This window comes from Podarcis pityusensis, assembly GCF_964106645.2.
Source record: "Podarcis pityusensis genome assembly, chromosome: 14".
Lineage (NCBI taxonomy): Eukaryota > Metazoa > Chordata > Lepidosauria > Squamata > Lacertidae > Podarcis > Podarcis pityusensis.
In genome coordinates, this window is record NC_138039.1 from 33,146,924 (window position 1) to 33,159,518 (window position 12,595).

Consider the following 12,595-nt stretch of genomic DNA (forward strand, 5'->3'; position numbering starts at 1 on the left):
CCTAGTGGTATGCTCAGAAAGTGAGCAGAATGGACTAGCAGCAATGGGAAGAGGAGGAGCTTGAAAGGAGCTGGGAGGGTTGGCAGCAGAGTAAACGAGAGGCTAGAATTAAGAAGCTTCATCTTCATGGAGATAGGATTCTTATATTTTGTTTTATTGCACTACAATTTGAATTGTCTGAAATTCAAATTGCAATGCAATATGATATATAATAAATAACAGAAGCCTTGGAAATACAATTTAATACCATAAAGATTCTAGCAACATGCAATGTGATTGCTACAACAGGTAAAAAATCCTTAAGTGGTCCACCAAATCCTCATCAATTTTCAAGGGAAAATTGAAAGGTTTGGATTAGAGGGATACATACCATTTATCAATATATAGCCAACTGTTGGCACCTGTCTGTCTTGGGAGACAATGGAGGAATGCCCCTTTGCGGGTGAAGAAAAACTGTTGGAAGATTGCATGTTTTATTGGAGCTGGGGCAGATGAAGACGTCTGGTTGTGCCGCTGCAGATGCACCATGGCATTTCTGCTCTGGTCACTGCTATGAATACGTGACCTGACTGTTTCCAGGCACTTTGGTTGTCCGCAAGGGACCCCCACACAGCAGGGTTGATGTTGACAGCCTTCAAGTCACATTTGCAGATATCTTTGTAGTGCAGAGTTGTGGCAATGACCAGTGGCTCAGTTGGCTTCCAGTGGAAAACCAGACAAATACATGGAGACCAACAGCAGCTAGTTTCCATGTTCTGAGGCAGCAGACCTGAATATCAATTGCTGGGGACAAATAGAAGGGGAAGGCTGGTGCATTTGTGCCCTGGTTGTGGACTTCCTGGCTGCATCTGGCTGCCTGCTTCTGGAAACAGGGTGTTGAGGAAATGCACCCTTAGTCTGATCCTGCACTCTTAGTCTGATCTGAGATTCTGAGTGGCAGGAGGTTGGAAAGACTATAGAGATGCTTCCAGGGATATAGAACACATGGGAAATAATGAATTGTTTGGGGGAAAGTGAATAGCAAAGGTGTTGCCACTCTCGGTGCAGTTAAAATGAAGTGGTGTAAGATTAAAAGGAGAATCAGGATTTGCAACTCCATGACACAGGATGTGCTGATCCCTGGCAGTATAATCAGATTTTTAATTAGTGCTAAAATTCAACAGCTCTTGGTAAAGACAACCACAATAGCCACCCACACTCTCCCAGTTAACTTCATGGAAATGTGAACAACAGGAAATGGAAACGTGCATTATTTTCTTCGATACTGAACAGAACTTGCCACTTTTGGAGACAGAATTGTCTAATTGTAGAGACCTCTAATGGAAAAATGACCTACTAAAAAAAAAAAGAAACTTAAGCCAAAAGAAGCTGGTTCACCAAACAAGGTCCTAAATGGCAAAAGTGATCTGAGTAATTTCTTTGATCAACCATGAAACAACAACGGTGTCCCAAATCAGTAAAGACGAAAAGGAGAACAGAAGCCAAATCCTTCGGTACATATGTCCCAGAGCAGAAAATCTCTCCCACTTCTGGGGCAATCTAACTCCCTACTGGAAGACTGTTAGTCTACTAATAAACAAAAGGAAAAGATGAGCCTTCAGAGAGGCCAGTGAATCTCAATGGGACAAGAGGTTAAGAGGAAAAGATGATTGTGGGTAAATATGATTTATACAGAACTCAAGAGAATCAGCACCACAGACATGATTTACAGAACAAGCTGCATCACAGAGGAGATGAATCAGTAGTTCAATTTGATGTGCCGTTTTGCAAATGATTACCATTGGCTTGGAGATTCTGTTAGGTGCCCAGGACACCAGGGTGGAGCATGCATCCAGGGTGAGCATGCGGATGCCAGAGCTGGTGCTTACCTTGTCATCGCCAATTTTAGCCCAGGCTGGGATATGTGAGATAGGAAGCACCTGGAAAGGATAACTGACTATAAAATGACTGGTGGCCAACATGTGAACCGCAGCTCCGAAGATGCTGAGTTTGCTCTGCTTTCATTTGTTGTTGTGTTGGAACAGCTCCTGACCTGCTGCTTCGCACACCGGAAAGCAAGGTGGTGCGACGTACCGCAACTGTAGCAGCAAGGACTCTTCTGTCACAACTGGGGGGAACGGGACTCAAGAGTGAACTTGAAGGAGAAGACAATGTTTTAATACGGTAGCATACTTTACCACGTCTCTGGGATTTTCTACAAACCCGTCTGCCTTTAACCAGTGGAGAAGGTGTACGGTAGAAAGAGAGGCAGATATTAGCCAAGGCAACCTAGAATCATAGAGTTGTAGAGCTGGAAGGAACCACAAGGGCCATCCGGTCCAACCCCCTGCAATGCAGGAATAGGTTGCCCAACGTGGAACTCCAACCCAAGACTCCGGGATTAAGAGTCTCACGCTCTACTGACACAGCTATCCCAACCTGAGGCAGAGGTGTGGCCCAGGCTCTACAATGCTCTCCACATTACTTGATAGTTATGCAAAGACTGAGATAAAATCATCAGGAGTCTTTAGCTTCCATTACCCCACCCCCATCCGCCCCCAAATGGCATGATCATAGAGGTAAACCTGTTTTCAAAAGGAGAACATGAAAAACAAGATAATCTCACCCTACTTTCTTAAAGAGCTTATTAGAGACAGCTCATAGTTCATGCTTTGCATGCATAAAGATTCCGGTTTAATCCTTGGTACCTTCAGATGTGTGTGTGTGTGTGTGTGTGTGTGTGTGTGTGTGTTTGAGCACCAAAGGTGGGCAAGACCCTCACCTTAAGCCAATGGTAGGGAACTTTTGTTCCTTCAAATGTTGTTGAACTCCAATTCCCATCAGCCAAGACAGCATGGCCAATTGTCAGGGATGATGGGAGCTGTAGTCCAAAAACATCTGGAGGGTGAAAGGTTCTCCTTGGTGCTGGCACCAAGACTTCTCCACAAGCGATTGCTGGATATTTTGCAGGATTCCCGGGCCCCCTGCTACATTTTTTTAGTTGACAGCTATTACAATAAACTGAATGGAACCAGTGTAGAAACATCTGCGGAAACATCTCGGAAATGACACTGAGAGAAAAAAGTAGGGAGGAAAATCTTGAGCCAAAGAAGTGGTGGTGGTGAAAGATCTGTGGTTGGGGCAGAAATAACTACAGGCAGATTTGATGGCCAATACCAAGAAAAACATTAGCATACAATCAGTTTGGCTCTGCTGGGATTTTCCATTATCCCTTCACATCAAAGCTTCTCACAAGGTGTTAGCAACACTGTAATCATCCAGACCAAAATTACAGTGGTAGGAAACACCCTTGGCGAGGAGCCAACAAAAAATGCTGAGGCAACAACAAGCTAAGGTTCTTACTCAAAATGAGATTGCTGATTGGCTCAAAATATGACAGTTTCTGAACCCTGAAGGCTTTGCAAGCAAGACAATACTAGCAAGCAAAAAACAAAACAAAACCCCAACAAAACTGGGTGCAAGATATGGAGACATCCCAAGGAACATTTCACAAGGTTCACGTTAAATCTGCCCCACCCAGTGCATCAGCCAGTGCATCAGTTTCAAATGTCAGTCCTGGGTGTTAGAGAAGGAGTAGGCGACATAGTGCCTTTCAGACATCCTAGGCTACAACTACCATCATCCCTGACCAATGGCCATGCTGGAGTTTCAGTCCACAAGAACTGGAGGGCACCACATCGGCTACCACTGCATCAGAGGTTTAAGGCAGGTTTGGGATTCTGTTAGTGTACTATCCATCCCATTTCTAATGGTCTCTCTGCCCAGATTAGTGGTGTTGATCTCAGAGGTAGTGCTGAGGACCTCAAGGTTTTTGATCTTGGGGGACTTCCACATCCAGATCCGAGCTGCTTTCTCTAGAGCTCTGCCTTTGTTTTCCCATTAACAAGTTCCAAGAAAGCAGAGGAAATCCAGAATGAGTATCTGACTGGAAGCAATTCTGGGTTGGATAAGGGCGAAAAAGAAAACCCCGATGCTTAAGTCAAATAAGATAGAGGTACTGTTGGCCCGAAAGGCAGCTCATCTGGAAAGAGATTTGCAACCAGTTTTAAAGAGGGTTGCACGTCCTCTCTAAAGTGAGTTAAGAACCTAAGAAGAACATGATTGATGAGGTACACACACAAAAATGCGCCACTGGCCCTGGGCGTCATTTGCCCCAGTTTGGTCTGAGTGATTTGATTCTTTGGTTTCCATAAACATAAAAACACCTCTAAACGGTGTACAAAAAACTGAAGCAACAACAGACAAAAATGCAGAGTTATAGATAAAATTGGGACTTTTGTCACTAATATGTATAAATCAATATCAGTTCATTTTCCTTCTAACGCAACCTCCCTCTCAGCCTCTGGGGTCTCGCCCACGGTCCAAACAAACTTTCAGCTCACCCCCACAAAAAGTCTCTGTGATGGGACGATGAGCTGCTTGTGTGTAAAATCCAAGTCCCTCAGAGTTTGGTCAAGTTTGCAAACCTCTGTCTGTAATGGAGCCCCTTAAACATGGCTCCGTCAGTCGCTGGCAGATTCCGACAGTGGTTGCTTTCGGAATCGCTTCCAACATAAAAGCTCCTTAACGGAAACACGTCTTCTGGACTCTCTGCGTGACAGTTTCCGGCGAGGAGTGGGTGTCCCTACAGGAGGTCCTGAAACCTCCCCACTGTTTTCGCTGGAAGTGTCTCTGAGCCATCCCTCCAGCTCACTTTCCCTCAGCTCACCTCCTCTCCCCCTACTGGTTCCCTCTTCAGCTGCTGAGTCTCTCCCAACCTGTGTGAGCCCTTTCACCTCCCTTCCTTCCGATGGCAGTTCCCTGACATCCACCTCCCCTCCAGGGCCCCCTTCACCCCCTCCCGCCCCCTCCTCTACGGGCGGTGAGGAGGCAAAACCCGGGAATGAACTTCCTTCATCTTCCGATGTCTCGAACACTTCTCTCCACCTGTTGCGGTTCCTGGTCTCGAAGTACTCCTCCTCCTCAGAGTCCATCTCCCCTTCCGAGTCCGGGAATCCTTCCAACTCCTCCTCCTCATCGGTGGTCCCAAAGTATTCCCTCCGGAACCTCTCCACAGGCTGAGGTTTCCTTGGGAACCTTTGATGGAACGTTTCTATCAATACCTCGTCATTGATATCTTCTGCCATTACCCAAGTGTTTTCTGACTCCGGTTCTCCTTCCCACGCTACCAAATACTCCACCTGATCCCCCTTCCACCTGGCGTCGAGGATTTCTGCCACATGGCTGCTGCATTCCCTTTCTTCTATGACCGGTCCCCGAGTGGCCATCCCTTCTCGTCCCCCCTCATACGGTGACAGTAACGACCTGTGAAATACTGGGTGCAGTTTCATGTGGTTGGGTAACCGGAGCCTGAAAGCCACTGGGTTGACCTGTTGAATGACCTCAAAGGGACCCAATCTCCTGGGTCTTAATTTCTTACAACCTCCTTTGAACGGCAACCCTTGGGTTGACAGCCACACCCTATCTCCCACCCTTATGGTTTCACCTTCCCTTCGGTTCTTGTCTGCCTGCCTCTTGTATTCTTCCTTCGCCCTTTCTAAGTTGAGTTGGAGCTGACGATGGATTGCTTCCATTTCTTCTACAAAATGCTCGGCTGCCGGGACGCTCCATCTCTCCCCTTCTCCCCCTGGGAAAGCCCTGGGATGATACCCATAATTAGCCAAGAAGGGGCTCATCCCTGTGGACACATTCTCGGCATTGTTGTAGGCAAATTCCGCCAGCGCCAACTTTTCTACCCAGTCATTCTCTCTGTCATTGACATAACACCTCAGGTATTGCTGGAGGACACCGTTTGCTCTTTCCGCCTGCCCGTTGGTTTCAGGGTGCCGGGCAGTCGAAAAGTTGACCTCCACCTGCAGTAAGCTCATGAGCTTCCTCCAGAACCTGGAAGTAAATTGTTTTCCTCGGTCTGAGACCACCCTCAATGGCACCCCGTGCAACCTAAAAATGTGTTCTACAAATAACTTCGCTGTCTCTTCCGCCGTGACTGCATGCGAGCAGGCTACAAAGTGGCACATCTTTGTTAGTAGGTCTACCACCACCATGATGGCTGTTTTCCCCTTGGACTTCGGCAGATCAGTCATAAAATCTATCGACACTGCCTCCCAAGGTCGTTCTGGGGTTGGTAAGGGTTCTAATAGCCCCGCCGGCGCCCGCCTCTCCCCTTTGGCTCGCTGGCATTGCTCGCACCCTCTTACATACTCCCGTACATCTTCCCTCACCTTAGGCCACCAAAATTCCCTGGTGACCAACCACATGGTTTTGTGTTGTCCAAAATGCCCCGCCGTGGGGCTGTCGTGCAACTGCTTGAGTACCCTCCCCCTTAAGTCTCCTTCAGGGATATACAGTGCCCCTTTGTAATACAAAGCTCCATTTCTTTCCTCGAAACCCCCTGGTTCCTCTCCCTCACCCCTAAGACCTCTGAGCTTATTCTGGGCGTATTCATCATTCTCTGTTTCCTCTACCAGTTCTCTTTGCCCCACCAATGCCGCCCCACACACCCAGCGGTCCTCTGGGATGACATGTCTCTCTTCGGGTGCCCCCTCCCCTTCCAAATATTCAGGTTTGCGTGAGAGAGCGTCCGCCCTAACATTTTCTGGACCTGGCACATAACAAATTTCAAAGTGGAATTTGGAGAACTCCTGGGCCCATCTCACTTGCTGTTGGTTGAGCACTCGTGCCGTTCTCCAGTACTCTAAGTTCTTGTGGTCCGTGCACACTTGCACCTTATGTTGTGCCCCAATTAATAAATGCCTCCATCTCCTGAACGCTTCATGAATGGCTAGTAGTTCTCGGTCATACACCGTGTAGTTCCTCTCAGATTTGTTCAGCTTTCGCGAAAAAAAGGCACACGGTCTCCACTCCGACTCCTCCTTGCCAGGCTGCAGAAGCACCGCCCCCACAGCCCGGTCTGATGCGTCCGTTTCCACTCGCATCGGTTTTTGTAAATCCACATGCAGGAGCTGTTCTTCCGAAGCGAACGCCCTTTTCAGCTCCTCAAAAGCTCGCTCCGCCGTCCAAACGAATTTCCTCTTACTGCTGAGACAGTCCATAATGGGCGCCGTCAAGTGGGCAAAATTTCTGATGAACTTCCGATAGAAGTTTCCAAATCCAAGGAATCTTTGCACATCCTTCCTTGTTTTCGGTGTTTTCCATTCCAGTACCGCTTGGACCTTGCCAGGATCCATGGCCAATCCCTTGTCCGACAAGCGGTACCCCAGGAATTCCACCTCCTTGGCATGAAACTGACACTTCTCTAGCTTCACCCACAGCTGATTGGCTTGCAGTCTGCCCAACACTTCCCTGACGTCTTTTACATGCTGCTCCTCATTCTCTGAATATACTAACACGTCATCTAAGAAGGCCACACAATTCTTGTAAAGCAAAGGCCCCAGGACGTGGTTCATAAACGATTGAAAGCACGTGGAGCCTGCTTGTAAGCCGAAGGGCATAACTAAATATTCAAATGCCCCCAAAGGGGTGAACATGGTGGTTTTCCATTCATCCCCCTTCCTTATTCGTATCAGGTTGTACGCCCCCCTCAGGTCCAGTTTAGTAAAAATCTTTCCCTTCCTGACCCTTGTCAAAATGTCCTCAATTCTGGGCATCGGGAAAGTCACTGGTTCTGACACTGCATTTAAGGCCCTGAAGTCCACTACAAGTCTAGGTTTGTCCGTGTTTTTTTTATCCACAAAAAACACTGGGCTGCCCCCCACCGCCCTGGACTCTCTGATGAACCCTCTCTTCAGGTTCTTGTCAATGAACTCCCTTAGCTCCTGCATCTCTCTGTCTGACATGGCGTACAGCTTGCCTACAGGGAGCTGTGCCCCAGGGAGTAAATTGATTTGACAGTCAAAGGGTCTATGTGGGGGTAGTTTGTTTGCCTCCCTCTCGCTGAAGACGTTGCTCAGGTCGGCGTATTGTTGGGGAACCTTCCCCTTCTCCGTTACTTCCGTCCCTGCTAGAGTGGCTCTGGCCCCTCCTTGAGCCTCCCGCTCTTTGCAGTGTTCTAGACAATGTGCTGACCCAAAGGAGACCACTCTCTGATGCCAGCCCACTAGCGGATCATGTAACGCTAGCCAGCTCATCCCCAAAATAATGGGAGCTCCTCCCAAGGTAGCCACATTAAACGCTATTAGCTCAGTGTGTCTTGCTACCCTCATTATCATTGGGACGGTCTGCTGGCTGACTTCTCCTCCCAGCAGCTCCCTTCCATCGATCGTGGTCACCTGCAAAGGGTTACTTAAAGGGATAGTCTGTATCTGGTGCTCAGCAGCAAACTCCTTACTCATGAAATTGCAGGAGCTGCCTGAGTCCAATAGCGCCTTTATCTTTAGTGGGTGTCCGTTAGGCAGCTCTAGTAACACCTCTATCACTAGGGTGGGTTTAGGAGGTTCCGGCGTGGGCACTTTCACTGCTCTTTGGCCTGGCTGCTGTGCCCTGACGGTGGCAGCCAGGCGTTGGCTTTTACTTGCTCCGGTACCTTTTCCTCCCTCTCCCCAACAGCTCCCGCCATTCCTTGCCATTCCTTTCTTTGGGGGCAGACTCTGGCAAAATGACCTGGCTGTTGGCAGAGATAACATTTCTTGGCGCCCTTCCCCTCCTTCTTCCGCTCTTCACTGGGCTTTGAAACTGCGCGCGCGCGCGCTGTTCCAATTTCCATCGGCTCTCCCGGCGGGAACGGTGGCTCTGGAATGCGAAGCTCCCTCCAACGTTCCCCCTTCCCTTCCCGCCTCTCCAAGGCTCTCGCCTCTTGGCGCGCTCCTATGGCCAGCACTGATTTGGTCAGCTGGTCCATAGACTCCGCCCTGGGCGCCCGGGAAAGTTCGTCTTTCACAGCCGAAGAAAGCCCTTCTTCAAAGAGCATTTGAATGGGTTCCGCCGATAGATCCCACCCCAATTTATGGATCAACATGGTAAACTCAGTCCAGTACTCACGAACAGATCGGCTCCCCTGTTTGCACGCCATTAACTGTCTGCGTACCACTCCCTGCTCAATATCGCTGGAAAACATCAGATCCATGGCACGAAAAAACTTCCTCGTGTCCTTCAGGATGTCATTATTCGTTGCCATCAGGGGCCTCACCCAGTCTTTCGCCCCCTTTTCGAGATGCCCAATCACAAAAGCCACCCGCGATTCCTCGTCGGGAAAGTCATCAAACTGCAGATTAAGGGCATATTGCATCTCTGTCCTAAAGGCATGATAGTCCTTGGGCTCCCCCCCCAAACTTCTGTACCAATCCTGGCAACTTTCTGGCGAGCGGGGTGGTTTTCCCCTTCTCTGCATCTTGAGCCCTCCTCTCCTCGAGCCTCGCCGTCTGCAGCGCTAGCTGGACCTCCAACGCTCGGTACCTTTCTTCCAGGCTTGGACCCGCTCCAGCTCCTGCTTCTCCGGTTCCGGCTGGGTTGCTCATGATGCCTTCTCCTGCACAAGCTGCTCACGGAGACTGTCGGAATGCTGTGATGGGACGATGAGCTGCTTGTGTGTAAAATCCAAGTCCCTCAGAGTTTGGTCAAGTTTGCAAACCTCTGTCTGTAACGGAGCCCCTTAAACATGGCTCCGTCAGTCGCTGGCAGATTCCGACAGTGGTTGCTTTCGGAATCGCTTCCAACATAAAAGCTCCTTAACGTCTTCTGGACTCTCTGCGTGACAGTTTCCGGCGAGGAGTGGGTGTCCCTACAGGAGGTCCTGAAACCTCCCCACTGTTTTCGCTGGAAGTGTCTCTGAGCCATCCCTCCAGCTCACTTTCCCTCAGCTCACCTCCTCTCCCCCTACTGGTTCCCTCTTCAGCTGCTGAGTCTCTCCCAACCTGTGTGAGCCCTTTCACCTCCCTTCCTTCCGATGGCAGTTCCCTGACAGTCTCACAATGTTAAAGAATTCCTGGAAACAGCAGGCATCACCCTAGTCCAGGAATCCCCAAACTTGGCCCTCCAGCTGTTTTGGGACTACAATTCCCATCACCCCTGACCACTGGTCCTGTTAGCTAGGGATGATGGGAGTTGTAGTCCCAAAACATCTGGAGGGCCGAGTTTGGGGGTGCCTGCCCTAGTTTCTCACTCTAGACTTGCTTTTTATGGGCAAGACCCAGGTGACTGGTTCTTCCTTAGGATGCCGGATAATTTAAGGGGCTGTTTTAGATCTCTGAAGCCCTAAAACATTTGGGACCGGGCTGTAAGGATCACTTACATCTGCATGAACCCCTCCTTCCCAGGCCACTGGATTGGCTCTGCTCAAAGGAAGGAGGAGGAGCTGGGCTTTTTCTGTCACATGATCATCTATTCTGAAGTCACGTCCACACAACATCCATTTAAAGCACTCTTATACCATTTTAAGAGTCTAGGAGAATCCTAGGAGCTGTTTGTTAATTGTAGGTTCATGAGATCATATCCCTCAACAAAACACGGTTCTCAGAATTCTTTGGGAAGCCATGGCTGGCATATGAGTGATTTAACTGGATGCTGCGGGTGTGACACAACACACAGCCTGGCAATCTAATGCTTGCATAGGGTATAAGTCAAAAACTCAAAACCTACAGGCATTCTGCACATCTCAGACAACGGCAGTATCCTTTAATAGCCATGCTCTAAAAGTGTCCTGCCTTAATTTGCCTCAGTAGTATAGATGCATAGCCATCCTTTATACTCATTCATTCAGCTCTGGAAAGAAAGCAGTTAATCTCAGCGGATTCCCTTTGGCAAGATACTTTCCACCAGTACATCATTCCACATCCTCAATTCCCCACATGTTTTAAAGCTTGTCCCTAAAATATCCACCCTATGTTTAGACATTATGGCTCTGGACATGTTTCAGTGATGCTGGAAGCTTGAATCAAGAGGGCATTGTAACTACAAGAGGGAGTTGTATTACAGAAACAAAATGTGCTTCTTAGCAACAGAAATCCTTGAACATCAAGATGGTAGCCCAAACCACACAAAACGGGGTTGGGAGTGGGGAGTGGATTCTATGTTACTATTCCCTAACCTAACCTAACCTAACCTAACAAAAGCTTTTCTTCAAAAACACAAATTCAGGAAATCCAACTGGTGACAAATTCAGGAAATCCAACTGGTGACCTGGCCCTTCGCAGGTGCATAGTACATTTATGTATAAAAGTATTTCTATACCACAAATCACATTCTATATCACAAAATATTAGGGTGGTGTACAAAGTTAAAACATGACATGAACTGGCAGGATGAGAAGAAGAAGAAGAAGAAGAAGAAGGGAGGAGGAGAAATGGGATCCTGGCAAGGGGATAGGGAAGGAAGTACTCACAGGGTGACAGAGGATGGCGAGGAGATGGGGATCAATGTGCAGGAACCAGAGCACTGGGACCCATCACCAGAGCCAAAGGGGCCCCTGTCTACTCTCTGAGGAGTAGGGAGAAGCAGGAGTAGCACTCTAGGAAACTGAGACAGGCAAGAGCCCACAGCCCAGCTCACTAGCTGGCCAGGTGGGGCTTGCTAGCTCTGGGAAGAGGTGTGTGATTCCTCAGTAGGCTCAGAACAGGTGAGTGTCACATGCCTCACCATGTTGCAATCAGCATGCAAAGAACAAAAGGGAAACAAGAGCTGAGGGGTTGTGTCTGCTCAGCTGCCCATGTTGAGGGACCTTGACTTGGATGCTCTCTATGGGACTGTGCTTCGGGTTTGACTCTGGACTGTCTCCTGGACTTCAGACTTGGCTACTTGGATTAATCCTGGACTGTGTTTCCTGACCTTTGGACTTTTCTTGTGTGGATTAGCCCCTGGTCTTTGAACTTTGGACTTGCCATGCTGACTTGCTGCCAGGTAGGCCAGGGGTTCAGGACAAAACACACACAGACACAAATACAGATAAACTAAAAACCCTGAGAACATGGGAAGCTGTGTTATCCTGAGCTAGACCTGCACAGACTGGCAGCAGCTTTCTAGAGTTTCAGCCAAGAGTCTTTCCAAGTCCTGAGGGATGCTGGGGAATTGAACCAGGATGCTTTTGGGCTCTGCCACTGAGCTACAGGCGCTCCTCTTAAGGTTTTTGTGTAGTGATATGAAATATATGCTGCGATTTCATCATGCTACCAGTTTCCCTAGCCTCAGAAGCAGCAGCCAATGAAGTGAAATAGGGATCACCTTGTTCATTTTGCATGAATCAGTGAAACAAGGAAGAGGAGGAGATGGAAAACTTTGGCAATGATCACACATTTCCTACAGCCAGTGGTACTGCCCCTGAGGTTACAATTCGGAATTGTCTTAATTCCTGCTGTTGATAAAAAATAAAATTTGCTTCCTGAATGAATACCACCAAAAAGTAACTAGACACAGAGACAAAATCTTGCTAAATCGAGGCCCACATCTAATTGGCATTCCCCTGAACCAGTAATATGTAGTTGCAGGAGTGGGGATGGCTGCAGAGAGATATGCACTTAAATATCTAGCATAGTGCCAACTTCTATAAACAGATGATCTCGTGACATGGCCTGCCAAGCAAGTTGCTTCTGAAATCTGCTTAACAGCTTTGGGGACACAAGCCGCCTTCACAGCCAACTTTGCAAACCCTTTGGAAAACAGATGGGAGGGAGAGCCTGTTGAAGTCATCCCAGATGGCAAAGGAAGG

At 48.5% G+C, this 12,595-nt stretch overlaps 1 protein-coding gene across 4 annotated transcripts in view; it reads right to left on the minus strand.

The window, feature by feature from the left end:
- The window catches only part of LOC308462571 (ceramide synthase 3-like), an 84,293-nt gene that overhangs the window by 9,384 nt on the left and 62,314 nt on the right, over positions 1–12,595 (minus strand). The window lies entirely within an intron of this gene.